Raw genomic sequence first — 14,963 nt, forward strand, 5'->3', positions numbered from 1 at the left:
AAACACTGAATTTTATTGAAATATTCAGAAAGTAAATATACGCCTGATATTAATTATTCACAATATCATACGTTCAGATTTCTGAGTGGATTCATACAAAAATTAGTTTTATGTGGAGATAAACTATTGTAATCTTCACTCATAAATCGACATATGTAAGTAATCGTAAGAGCAGAAACGCGATTAATACCTGGCAATTTTCGGCGAAATTTGACGATGTCAATTTCACGATGAATTCAATACCTCTCTTTACTGCGAACGCGAAAAATATTAAGAACACGGCAATGAGGATTTTTTATAGCATTTAAAAATTATTAAAACTGAGCAACCAATTATGATGAACATAAACTATTTTTCTCTATTCAAAATAGCCAGATTAAATTTTAACAAATCAAAATAGAGGCTAGGTAAAGATCGATATTAATACTATTGAATATTATTTACTTTTAAAGATAAAACAAAATAGATAGACATTTACCTTTTAGATATTATACATACTTTTGTGGAAAATGATAACATGCTCATTTTTTGACAAACAAGTTAACCACTCTTAATTTTATTACAAAATATAGTTCTCACCGAAATTTAGGAATAATATTTTTTAACATAGCTAAGAATTTAACATTTTTTAATAGCTGCCATTTTGAAATAAAATGGCGGATCCGAGATATTTACAAAAAAATATAATAAGTTTCGTGACGATATGATTTAAACTACGGCAGTTATGGCGTCTGAAAAATGTTTAGTTTAACTCACAAATATAATGTAAACATATTTTAAGTAGACTTATTGTTAACAGTTATTATAATTTATTACCTACAAACCGCGACGTTAGTTATTTGTCTGTTAAAATTTAACTCATGTATATTATATTTATTTGTACATATTAGAATAAAGATTCGACGATAGAAATTTATTCTTATTAAGGAGGCGTTGTCATTGCGCTCAAATTGCCAACCTTGAAATCTACATAGTCACTACAAAACAATACACGAACTATAAATAGTTTCGAACATTCTCTAATAAGAACACTAAAAATTATCGAGTTATCAAGGCTTTGAGCAAGACGAGGATCAGAAAGCTTTTTTATCATAGTCATATTTGAATCTAAATCTAACTAAAATAGCTTTTTTTATTTTCAATGATAAGAGCACTGCTAATTTATAAATATATCACCATATGGGTAATACATTTATATTGAATTTTAAATTTACAGTATTTATCGGATAATGAAACTAAATTTACTGAACTTATCTTAGAAAAATTAATAGAAAGCAACAAAGAAAGTTACTAAACGGTTTTTTTCTAATTGGTTGTATTTAATATAACATTTCTAAGCAAACGTCGCCATTTGAAATAACGTAAAGTTTTAGGATGATCGAAAAGAAAATTTTAAATTTATCTGATTTTTTGAAGACTAGTCTTATAGTTGCTCATTTGCTCTACAGTCCACATTGTACATAGTTTACAAATCACAAAAAAAAATGACATTGATTCTATGCGTCGCATATTAACGTGTTTTATTTGTCAGGTCAAGCCGGTCTCAAATATATTAGCAAAACGTTAAGTTTGCAAAAAATAGAAAGTATCGAAGTGAGAATCGATACACATCTTCGCTATCATTACACGAATTTGGGTAAAAGGAGGTCGCGGAAATGAGTAAATTCTATTACAATTATTATGAATGGGTATCATTGCAAATAATACGACATTAACAAACAAAAAAACTCAACTTTCGAAGGTCTGCAGTTTTTAACAAGGCGATAAAAAATTAACGCGTTGACCTTTCAACGTGAACATTAACGTTTTCTTTTTCAAACAATACGTTAATTGAAAAATACATAAAACGCCCATGAAAGTAAACTGTTAAAGGCGCTTAGCTTTTTGTTAAAAAAGTTTAAATTTGATTTGTTGTTTTTATCATCGTTTTCAAATGAAATAAGCTTTATTAGTATATAAAATGAAGTTATGCTTTATGCTGTTCATAGTGATTTTTAAAATTCCCTTCAAAATTGTCATAATTTTGTTATTATTCTAAAATATAATATTGACGTCTAGAATCTTAGTATTTTCTGTGATGTCAGCGCATTATCTGTTACTGATAAAATAACGCATAATCCCGTGGGAAACAGTCCATAAATTTAACCCGTTATCGATAGATCTTATCAGAAGCAAACATTAAACAATTCTCCATGGATTAAAGTGAACAGATGTATATAACTTTAATCTATGACGCTAAAAAAAGAAAGAAATAAACATTAGGTATATTTTTACAAATACTGATGTAATCATAATCTCAAAAATAAGTAATGGTATAAATTGACGGGTCTCGATGAAGCTCATCGTTGATGAATTCTGAGGTTGTAAAGTTCTCGAAGAGGGTCTTATCGCGGAAGATTCCGAGGAGGGTTTGAAATATTCTATTTAAGCTTCCATGTTAATTGGTCAACTTTATTGACACAACATAATATTATCAGTGTCCTGACGGACCGTGTGGTACTGAGTGCTATATAATAAGCCCCAGCGAAGCCTAATTTCAAGATTATTCAAAATTTCACCACCTCAAACAAATAATGTGGAGAAGAAAAGTTTTGTAGAATATAAATCGTCGTATCTTGGCATGGGTGTTTAAAAAAGAAGCGTATTTTGTAAAATTGTAATTTTTAGAATGAAAATGTCGTGCCTGTATTGGGGCCGCACAGAATTTTTTTTTTTTTTAGAAGTTAAAAACGAGCTGACACATGGACCAACTGTCTGCAGTTGCTCCTTAATCTTAGCTCCTTCTTGCCCCGTCTACAACCTCGGGTCAATTTTTCTAAGCCTTGGCAAGACTTTCCCGATTTTTTTGGGGAAAAGACAGCACTGCTCTTCTTTGCCACTATTATTAGCTAGGATTTTATGTACGTACAATAAATTAGAGTTTTAGATTTCAAGTAAAACATAATTTTGTAATAAAATAAATTATTTATTAGGAACCCAAACAATATATGTATTGCAAACAAATATTTGTGAATACAGAAAATATACAAAAAATGTGTACTTTGTTACACCTATTTGAATGCAGCTATCGATATGTTTATCTGTAAGTTTTTAAACAACTTAATAAGTAAGTAGAGCAAAACAATTATTGCTTCATTGGTAATCAGGGATTTTCCCTCGGACAATTATTAATGCATGACGGGACTGTCCCAAGTAATCTCAGGCGACTGGTCACATTTTACCTAGTTACATTAATATAAGCATCCGACACGTTGCATACCCTGTAATACTTGTATATACATATGTATTATTTAGTTAAACCTTACAACCATCGTCTCTAGCAAGGTGAGCAACTGAGCGCTTAATAAAAACAAGCAAAAATGTTATCCTCATATCATGTACCTACAAGGAAGGTTACAAATATTGTAATAAATTGAAGCAATCGTAATTATGTTTTGTTAATGACAAAATGCCCCAGGGTGGTGTTAGTTTTATGAAATGAATGATCTAACTGAGCTCCAGATGCAATAACAATTTAGTGAATAAAATTTTGTGTTTATTTTTGTTAATAATCTCAAAAAACTTACGTCACGGTTTGAAGTCTGAATCTAGGCGCGCGCGTAGTCGATTGATTTTTTGGAATCGATTTTTGGGATTTTTTGGTAAAACATCCATCGTCTGGTGCGGACTGCGTCTTACCTCGAGCTGCCAACAAACGAGATAATCCATAACGAAAGGTTCAAAGAAAAACACACACACACATAATGAACATAAAAAATAATTCAAGTACATATACATAACTGCAATAAAATATGTATGCATACACACCAGAATCAAATACTTTATTATGACGTTCCATAAACATCCGACAGTGAATTTATAATAATAATACATACATACATGTGATGAATAAATGATTTTCAATGTCAAATATGAGGATTAAATGTAGCTAGGCAAAAATTATACATTAGAAAACGAAACTAGCAAAAACGATCGCGTAGAAAGAGAGAGAGAGAAACGTTAGCTTTTTATCTATATCATCATGATTGATAAATATAACACGCTTTCTATATCACGTTTCGTTTTACACAGAAATATACATTGCGGCTTTTTTGACAATATATTATTAGAAAGCTCCGTTATTCTCAATGTCGCATTATAAAACCAAACGAGAGGAACGGAAACTGACGTCACATATTTGTATGCAAATTTACGTTCAATGTCAACTGTGCAAAAAATGGGTCAAGCGTTCAATTAGAATGCCCCAATTCACATGTGATAAATTCGCATAATCGTCAAATCACCCAGATTGACCCACATTAAACCGTTTGTTAAAAAGCAGTTAGTTAACGTCGACACAAAAATACAAAATTGAGTAAAACTAGTTAAACGTTCGTAGAGTTGTTTAAGGTTGTATCTAATCATAAATGCCAAATGCGTAAAATATAAATTGTAAAAGACTACGATTTGTGCAATAGGTTTCTTAAAATAAGGTAACCTAAACAGCTTGTTAAATAGTATCAAGTTGGATTCGAAGCGTACGCCTTATTAGCCTCTTCAAAAATTACAGCAACACGCAAGTCTCAATTAAATGAAAATCGGTGAAAAGGTTACGGTTAGAAAACGTTCCTTAAAGAAACGTACAAAGCGCTAAACTGATCGATGAAAGTTCAAAGAAACGACTTTGTTTATCCATGTATGAATGCAGATTGTCAATTGAGCAACTTTCTAAGCCACACAGTGGCATCTGCTAGGCTAATCTATGTTATATATAATCAAAACAAACTAACTTTCAAAAGCGGATACAATATCATAGAAAAAAATAATTTCTCTTCGTTAAAGAATTTTCAAATACATACTACATAATATTATCGCCGCACAAATTTTCAGATATTTTACGCAAAGGCTGCCTAAAAAATGACAATACACTGCAAGGATGGTCAACCTTGTTATACCTACCACCCACTTTTGTATATTTCTTATAACGTCACAGTAACTGTATTTAGTGCAAGTGTGAAACAATTTTTTGAGGGGGAAAGTTTGACTAAAATAGTGACTTAAATTTATGTTTTTATTAATACATATTAAATATGTATAGTCAAACGTGCAAAGTTGTAATATAATAATGTTTCGATTTATGAAGACCCATCGCCCACTATGGAAGCTTGAATCGTCCACTAGGACGGTACGTATATATATTTTGCCTATAAACTGCTATTTAACTTGAGAGGGTGTCATTTCTAGATATTTAAATTAAACAGTGATATTTTAATTAAGAAAAATATGCGAAAGATTTGGTCGTGTAGCGTGAATTTTGTATTCATAAAAAATAAGATATATATCAGTGAGCGTCACATCTTCCACTTTTTATCCAAAACACACAGACGCTGGAACTAACACAACGATACGGTAGGAGTTGACAACCTGTTACTGTGATATTACATATTTATTATTTATTTATTTATTTTGAGCGAAATAGGCCGAAATATTTATTTTATAGTCGGATGTGACACAGATGAGAAACCTTGAAATGAGCATTGCTACTTAAAAAAGAGAAGCGAAAATGTATCGCTTCTCCCTCGCATCCACAAAAAGAATGCTGATGTACTATTGCAATACGATTTTTTAATATATCAGTAACAGCAAACTGTCTTTGGATTCAGTACATTCACAATTTTTCATAGTGACGTTTTAAAAATTGAAAATGAACTACCAATCTTCTTCTACATCATTAGAAAGTGATAGTACTGTTAACAGTACTATCACTCGAAACCAAAGAAAACTGACTTAAAAATTAGTATTTTTACTTCCAACTTAACCGTGATTTTATTTTGAAATAATTTTTAAATGCAATTAATTTTATTTTAAAATATGTATATTTTCAATGTAAATTTTCTATGTATGTAAATTTATATCTATTATACGTATGTAATTTGTATATAACAAAAATATTTTTAATTGCATTTTTTAAATAATATATCATAGTGTAAAATTGTTATCGATCTCTGTTAAACTCTCTTAAGTATGCCGATACGCTGCAGTTTCCTGATAATAACCGTTATTGCAGCGCAGGTAGAAACAAAAACAACACACAATCGTATTTTCGTACGACGTATACGACCTTATTCGTGTGACTCGGCTCTAGCACGCGCGAATGTATGTGTGTAAAAATTGGAAGGTGTAACGTTCACTGATATACATCGTTTCTGTTTAAAAATGGCATAATAAAAAGCTTGTGAGGAGATTTTCTATAGGTTTAACAAATATACATTTGCTCATCAGTTCATTCATACCTGTTTTGACTCACAAAATCCTAATAAAAATAGCCGTAATATTAGTAGTGAATCAAATTCATTTTTGGAACATATTGTACGGCAATTTTTCTGACGATGCGGATAGAACAAATTAAAAATGTTCAAAAAATATTCTGAAGCATTTTATTTTGGAATTGACAAATAACTTTAGAGCGCCTCATATTATCTTTTTAAAATGATTAATGCATTTGTTGTATCCAGAAGCAAGTTTTGATTCCAAGAGCAAAAATATTGCTCTATTTTTCCGATTTTTCACTAAACATTTTATAAAACCGTGATTGGTGAAGTTATAAATAAGCACACGTTGCTGTGACTGAAGTCTGATAAACTATTTCTGGATCCTGTGTATCAATTCCCATAAGAAGAAATCAGTCCGATTCTTGGAAGGAATTTTCTTGTTTATAAAAGCTCAAGGTTTATATTTTTTAGACCTTTGATACCATAATGACTTAATGAGAGCATATCCATCAAGCTATTGCCGGCCCAAAAAACAATTTGTAAACAGAAACTACATAATTCATATATGCAATTGCAACATGACATTTGTTATGAAATATCTTTTACTGTCGTATTAGAATCAAATATAAATTCAAAGTGAGACATTGATTCACTATAAGCCTTCGATTAATAACTGACGACGTATATGTTAATATTTATTACACGTAAGTGCCGTTTGTTATTATGTTATTAATAACGTTGCGGTATATTCAATAACGTTTTAAACAGAATCATGTATATTAATCAATAACAAAGTCTTGACATCGAGGTATTGTGTTATTTATTTAACTGACAGTGAGAAATATTATACGACTTTCTTAAAAATATGAGTCTATTATTTTCTTATAATGTTTTAACCTCGCCATTAACGCTTAATGGGCAGGTTAACTAATGCACCTGCGGTTCAAGCGCGTTAATTGTATCTTAGCACTCGTTGCATAACCATACGAAAGAAAAAACAAAGGCGTATAATTAGCAAAATTGTCAACGTTATGAAGGGTGGATATAATTCACCTGGCGTATATCATTACAGAAACTGTTAATTAACGAGGAACGTACACATGTCGCGGAAACGGCGCATAATGCGAGTAATTTTCAATATCACGGTCGCGGCATATTGCAGGCAAGGCAATTGAAGTTGCGTCAAATGATTACAATTATGCAATAACTGTCGAAGAAAATTCCGCAAACGAACAATATTGTATCGGCGCAAAGCTTTATGATAGTGCGCAATGTAGCCGTCAATGCGTGTCGATATCCCTAAGCAATCAATCCAATACTCATAGCAAAATTATATTAAATTGTCACTTTAAAATATATTATCCTATATTAACAACAACATTTTCCTCTTAAATATAAGAGGAAACAATAAGAATAGTTTTTACCGAATCTAATGATGGCAAAAACGTTGATGATTCAGTATATATTTTGTACATAACAGCGGTACGCAAACAACTTTTATTTTCGATCCCCCACTTTGTTTAAAATCTTGAAGCGACCCATGGATAGGCGTTTTTTAAATAGTCAACGTAGTTGAAGTAAAACGCTTTGTGTAACTTGCCCTTATGCTTCTGGCTTGTTAGAGGTCTGAATAAAAAATATAATTTTATGAAACAATGGTTTACTAGATACGTGTGGGTATAAATATTATTTTAATATAAAATACTTTAACGAATTCCATGTGACGTTTGTGCTTACAGAGAACTCGTTCTCCTGTTCGCTCCTGCTGCCATCTCAGAAATGAATATGAATGTTGATAATATAATTATATTTTTTACTGGTATTTGATTATTAACGAATAAAAGCCTTCTTTTTATGCAAATAAATTTCACAGCCCAAAAAAGTTTGTGTCTAGGTCGTGACTAGGGTTTTCAATTATTCATAGTTTTCAACTATTCGAATATTGAATAAAAAGTGGATGAAGTACTATTCAAATATACGAATAGATTAGTATTTTTTTCTCGGTTTTTACCGATATTAATTTATTTAACCAATTAGTGCAAAAAAATATTTAATTAAAAAATAATTACTGGTTAATAATAATTATCTTAATTAATCATTAATTACTTTCAAAATCGTTAAAAAAAATTAATTTTATAAAAAATGGATAACTCAATGCTGTGCGAATTACTAATCAGTGCAGGCGTCAAAAGAATAATGCTTAATTTATGGATAATAAATCTAGATAAAAAGACAAAAAAATGGAAACAAAAGGTCAGGAATATGGCGCATAAGACTATGGATTTTGGAGCGGCATTAGTCACTCGAATATATTGAGAGAGAAAAACGACTGCATATGTTGCTCAAGTATACAAATTATTTCATTCAAAGATTTTTTCATATTTCATTCGAGATAGTATAACCGAATATTGGATCAATTATTCAAATTTTCATATAGTTGATAATGGGGCGAGTAATTAAAATAATCAAATTATCGATTGAGAACCCTTGTCGTGATCCATGATTTGCGCACCGCTGGAATATAATATAAAATATACAGATTTAATTATTAAATTGCATGCATTTTTAAATATTATTAACAATATATATGTATACACAATACATAGTTATTGGATTCGTAGTAAAATTTAAACCAAAACACATTTATTAAAACTTATTAAATGTCAAGTACCGATTTTTTTACGATAATGTGACTGCCTGAATGAAAAAATTTGTCGATTGTAAAAACAATACTGATAAAATTTAATCAATAACGTTTGATTTGTTAATACATATATCCAACTAAAGATTATTAATATTTATAATATTTCATATATATTTAAAATTGTAAAATAAAATTAATATGCTTGTTATTACAATATAATTATTCGTTATTCTACACTATTTTATTTTGACTTTCGTTAAAATGACAAGTTCGACATGATTTGGAGTAAAAGAGTGAAAATAAAATAGAAAATTGTATTCAATCATGGACATTTCGATTAGGTGAAATTTAAATATTATATATCTCCATCTCGTAAGTCTTTGAATAAGATAAGAAAAAACGAAAGTGAAACCACTTATATATTCATTATATAAATGTAGGATTGGTTTATTATTATTGGTACAAAAAAAGCTGCTGATGGTAAATATCGAAAAAAATCTATTTGTATAAATTTAATATACATATATTAGTAAAACATACAAATAGCAAATTATAGTCGGCAAAAATAATATGAATAAAAACTATTTTCACATATTGTGTATATTTTTTGGTTGTGTTGTTTCGGAGAGTTTTAAATATAATTTTCATTATTTAGAGATATAAGTATATAAGTAACTATGGTGTGATATAATATTAATTGTTTAATGAACTATTGAGAGATAACTAGATTTTGCCAGTAAAATCTACATATCATACGTAGTTACTTAAATATTTAGTAATAAATTTGAAAACTACATCTGCATTTAATCACACTGCACATAGTATTAAGGTATGAATTAATATTTTACCTAACTTAAATACCTTTACACAAATCGAATTTGTTAGCGCTCAAAATTTCCGAATAAAAAGCTTCGATATGTCGTTTAATAACCTTTTAATAAAACTCATGTAACGTAACTTTTACGTCAATGAAAATAAAAACCATCAAAGAAATCAAATAAAGTCGAAAACTAATGTGCTTTCTCAGCAAACTTGTCCAAGTGGAATTTGAGATCCTTTCAGAAAACTTTTCTCAAAGTGTGCTATTGTCAAAAAACTTCAAAAATTCGAGTACGAGAAATATATGTATGTACATACATTATAATATTTAATATGTGGGAAATCTGGCCTAACTTATAAACTACTTTTTCGAATCTTGTTTTCTCTTTCTATGGCTGTTCGATATGGATATATCTTCAATGATTCGAATGACATTACAATTTAAAAAATATTAATATTAGAGAGTGTGAATTGTGAGACTTTTATATATAATACATATAAACACAAAATACTTTTGATTAAGTAGGGATCTGAATAAGCTATATTCAATCAGAGCTTTTAGTATACCGTTGGTGCTCGCAACCAACTTTTAAATTCAATTTAAAAATAACGTTGCATAGCTTATTTGGTTGTTTATTTCGTCCTAGTGATTAAAGTTGTAATATAACAACGTTCAATAACGTTATTGAACCTCCACGATTTAAGGATTAGTAGATTTTGAAAGCTAACTTATTGTGTGTTCTTGATACAAAACATAAACAAAATGTTAACTAATTACATTCGAAGTAAGATCATGAGTTTCTATTTAAAGCCATATTAAAGCGTTTCATTAAATATATTATATATTAATATTTTATTTTTTTGGAATGGCATTTTATTAAATCAATACATATCAACAAGTTTTAAAATAAATTTGTATTTAACAATAATTATATAACAGAGTAAGGCCAAGTCCTTAATTATTTCAAGAATATTTTTAATTAGATCAATTAAAAATCGGGCATTGAGTCATTCGAATATTTCATTTAGAAATGTATTTTAAATAAATATTAAATACCTAAAGACTATGTTATAATTAAATGTGTTTTGTGAATGTTTTTATTTATTTCATGGACAATGAATACGTCCACCCATCAAGCCTTGTTTTCAATTGTATATGTATTTTACAATAAAATAATCCATCGTACATGTTTTATATAATATTATAATAAACTATAACGCAAAGGCGACGATATGCATGTTTTTAAGACATGCCTTGACAGAAGGATCACGATCATTATACATATAAAATCCATTGATTCCGTCACATGATACATAACGAAGGTTGAACATTTACCGTTTTGTTACAGGCTCATTTATCATCGATTTACTGGCAATGTCAACTCGGTTTACACCGGTGTAGCCTTCGATTGACAAATCGTCACAGTGTCAACTGTTGAAGTAAAGATGCGTCTCGAAAGTTTTAAAATGGCAGAACATAATTATTGCCTTTAGCGAAGCTTTTGAGGTCACCCGGTTTAAAACTCTAAAGCGCACACTGCTCAATTTAAAACGCTGTGGACAACACAATTTCGAACAAACATAGTAATGAATGCACATTGACAATTGTGCCAGATTCAAAAATAAGTCGATGACGGTCGACTGAAATTAGAAATTTTAAACATATATGTATCTAACTTTATAAGGCTTTATTTTTAACCCCTAATTTTATTAAAAAAATTAAAACAAATTCATTGTACAACAAATATTTTTTGTGTACATTATAATTTATCTATAACGATATAAAATTCAGTCGAAATTATGAAAAGTTTGAATTGAACTCTTGTCTGATAGTCAATCTGAAATAATCAAAATTTATTTTGACTTGTGCTAAGACTCACGCGGAATAGTAAATAGAAAAGAGAAGAGTTAAGAATATTCAAAAGGCATCATTAATATTCTGATATAACTCAGTTAATCGAAAGTCATAAAAAAACCTGTAGTGTAGAATATCAAACAGATTTGCGTTTTTAATGGCTTATAATAGTGCGCTATATATTTAAATCTTTGTATGAGAAAAACTTTCAAGTGATAATCCTAAGCGCGAGAGAAAAATTATCATCTCCCGTGTTTTAAATACAGCATGTGCAAGAGTTAAAATTAATTTCTTGTACCTGCCTAGTAATGGCACTACCACACACGGTAATACTAATAAAAATATTAACATTCAACGCATTCAGGACCAATTATTTATCACCATAATAATTTTTGGAGTTGAAGAGGTCTCACATTTCGTCCATGATTTAGTTAGGTGTTCCAGAAATAAGCTTTTTATATTTATTATAATAAGTAAAAATGATCGTGAAAGCGATATCAACAACTCAGATGTGTACATTCATACATGTGTATGACCACGTGTGTTTTAAATCACGATTCCAACGAAACCACATAGTATGTATATTATTAAAACATATTAAAAAATCTCTATAATAAGATATACATAAGTAGGTGTCTCTGTGTTGCAATTATCGGTATTGCAATCACGAAGGTGAAATAATTATGGTTGTAAGGAATTAATAGTCGATAATAGGTAATTACTGTTTTACTATGTATTAGTGCTCTGTATATACAATTACATATATGTAATTTAAAAGAAAAACATGATCGTAATTTAAATTAGTAAAACGTAATAGAACTTTGACAACATTTTCTGTTAAAATGCAATAACAACACATACAGTAACATGTTTACCAAAATATACATTTTCAGCTTATACTTTATTACATTCATTGTATAAAAATGAATGAAGTCTAGAAAGGTTTGAAAATTCCTATAAATTGTGTTCGGAAAGGTAACGATAACATTTATATTTTTTTATTATTATATAGCTTTAAAATAATTAAAATAAAATAAACAGATTTAATAATTATTAAATTTAATAATTAGTAATTACTTTTAGATATATTGAAGTGGAGAAGTGTCAAATTATTATTTTGGATTAAAAGCAAATTATATGTTTTAAAAAAGGGGACAATAATTTAAATGAGCAATATATAAAATAATTGTTCCATAAAACGAACTGTTGGACAGATTAGGTGGGAGTGAGCATTGGTCAAAACAGTGAGTGAGCATTGGTCAAAACAGTGAACACCCTATGAATAACTCGCTGTAACGAACGAGCGCTGCGACCGGCCCAATAACATATAATTTTTATATCGTGTAACTATATAACATTCAATAAACCTTCTGCAGCGACTTATCTGTGTCATTACCAACCGCGACACCCATTTAGCAAATAATAAACAATTAAATATAGAGTAAATAGAATTGTATACGTATGTGTGGAAAAACCTCACACCTGTATTTAATTCATTATTATTTAGAGGATTCATGAAATTCCAATTTGAAGGATTTGCTAGCTATTTTTATGACATACTAATTTTTATACACGAATTGAACTTAACTTTGACATTTTTAAAACAAAAAAATGTTCGAAAATCACCACAATTTTTCGCGCTAAGCGGGTAGTAACTAATCTGTTTTTTCTTTCAGCTAAATAGTAGGATTTATATTTTTCTACTTCACTTCACATTAAAATATCGTCTCTCAATTATTGCAAAAAGTATCATTTTGTTTGCAGACCTATTAGAAAATAAAGCGTAAGTAGATGAACATATCAAAATTATGAATATGAAGCAAATCATAATACAAAATATCATTTACGTTGCTTACGTATGTGTATCTCAATTTTTCATTTAAAAAAATACTCAAAATCATTGCGCTGTGTGGCTAATGGCTCTTGGTACTTTTTCTTGTGTTAAATGAAGAATATATAGTACTTCGCTCAGCGAATGCAGATTCTGTATATAAATATTTATTTGGTATTGCAAAAAAAAATTTATTTATTTTTATATATACACATACATATTGTATGTATGGACAAATATATATATTATAAAAAATATTAATAGATAATTATAAATTTATATAAAAAAAATCATTATTATAATTTTCAAAGATGACAAAAACCTATATGCTTCTAATCCAAAAACTTTAATGACTCGTATTCGAGAAGTATAATTAATTAATTATAAATAATTTTTGCTCCCTGTCTAACATATGTATGTATGTATATGTTATTTTTCAGATGGTGTTTTTTTACGATAATAATGAATTATATAATATAATTTGTTCCCAATAATGTTTCAGGGTGTCAAAATGTGAAAATGTATGTGATTTATTATTTTAACCTTTACCAATCATATATAAATAAATATATATTTAAAAATGTAAAATAGTTTTACGTGTTTTAACTCTTTTTTTCTGAAATTATTATTTTAGGGAATTATTTACAGTTATATATTATTTTATTAATGAAATATTCGATTTATAATATAACTAATTTGGAAAATAAAATATTGTTTATATTATATTTTTAATGACTTGACAACCAATATCAAAACACCATCTTTTGTTAATGTACATAAATATTATTCAAGTATTGAACCAATCAATAAATAACTTAGACTTCTAGAAGGCACCGCCAGATGCCGTTCAACACAACTATAAAATAAAATACTAACCGGCACAATTCGATCGATAGGCTCGCGAGCACGAAAAGCAATATCGTTAGAAAATTAACAATTATATAAATAGCACTAACAATGATAATACAATTACACATCATTAAGTTGCGGATAACACTCAACTGTGCATTAACGATGCAATTACACAACATGAAGCCGAGCAAAAGTTGGTGTAACTATTTTTTCACATAGAAACTGTCAAAGGCAGGTGAATTGATGCACTAGTCCGCCGATGCATCGATTCAATTACGAAACTATATGAAAGTGAAAATTACATTGTACCACGCACGTTGGACAACAACAACAAGAGCTCAAGAGAGATAGTGATTGAAAAAAATATATAAATAAATAAACAAAGAGCTTTTGGGACGAGCGTACGAAGTGAACGAACGATCGTGGGTGTTGTACATTTTCTATTCTTGCTCCACGATCCGAAAAACAGAGTCGAGCAGAGCGCGTGTTGCAATAGTCTCTTCAGCAGTCAACTCGCTGAGCGGTTCAACCAGTTTAACCATTAAGTGGATATGCACATAAAGTCCGAGAAGTTCAGGTCGGATAATGCGAGTTTGCGCCTTTGCTGACCAAAGGCGTTTAGTCGGGTCTATAGTGCAAAGAGGCAGAGCTACTGAAAGGGTTTCGGCAAATGAAAGCGATGCTTAAACATAGAATTGGAGCAAACCAACA

General features: G+C 29.4%; 1 protein-coding gene across 5 annotated transcripts in view; it reads right to left on the reverse strand.

Annotated features, from left to right (window-relative positions):
• The window catches only part of LOC148236014 (protein fem-1 homolog CG6966-like), an 89,440-nt gene that overhangs the window by 29,039 nt on the left and 45,438 nt on the right, over positions 1-14,963 (reverse strand). For 3 of the 5 annotated variants that reach the window (XM_088184834.1, XM_088184833.1, XM_088184830.1), the window contains one exon: positions 3,567-3,684. The exons of the other annotated variants lie outside the window; for them this stretch is intronic. The gene's annotated coding sequence lies outside the window, so the exon portion shown is untranslated. The remainder of the gene's footprint in view (positions 1-3,566; positions 3,685-14,963) is intronic. 5 annotated transcript variants of the gene reach the window in all.

The sequence above is a fragment of the Plectrocnemia conspersa genome, unplaced genomic scaffold (assembly GCF_051122295.1).
Source record: "Plectrocnemia conspersa isolate PC_06_02 unplaced genomic scaffold, ASM5112229v1 ptg000004l, whole genome shotgun sequence".
NCBI classification, from domain to species: domain Eukaryota; kingdom Metazoa; phylum Arthropoda; class Insecta; order Trichoptera; family Polycentropodidae; genus Plectrocnemia; species Plectrocnemia conspersa.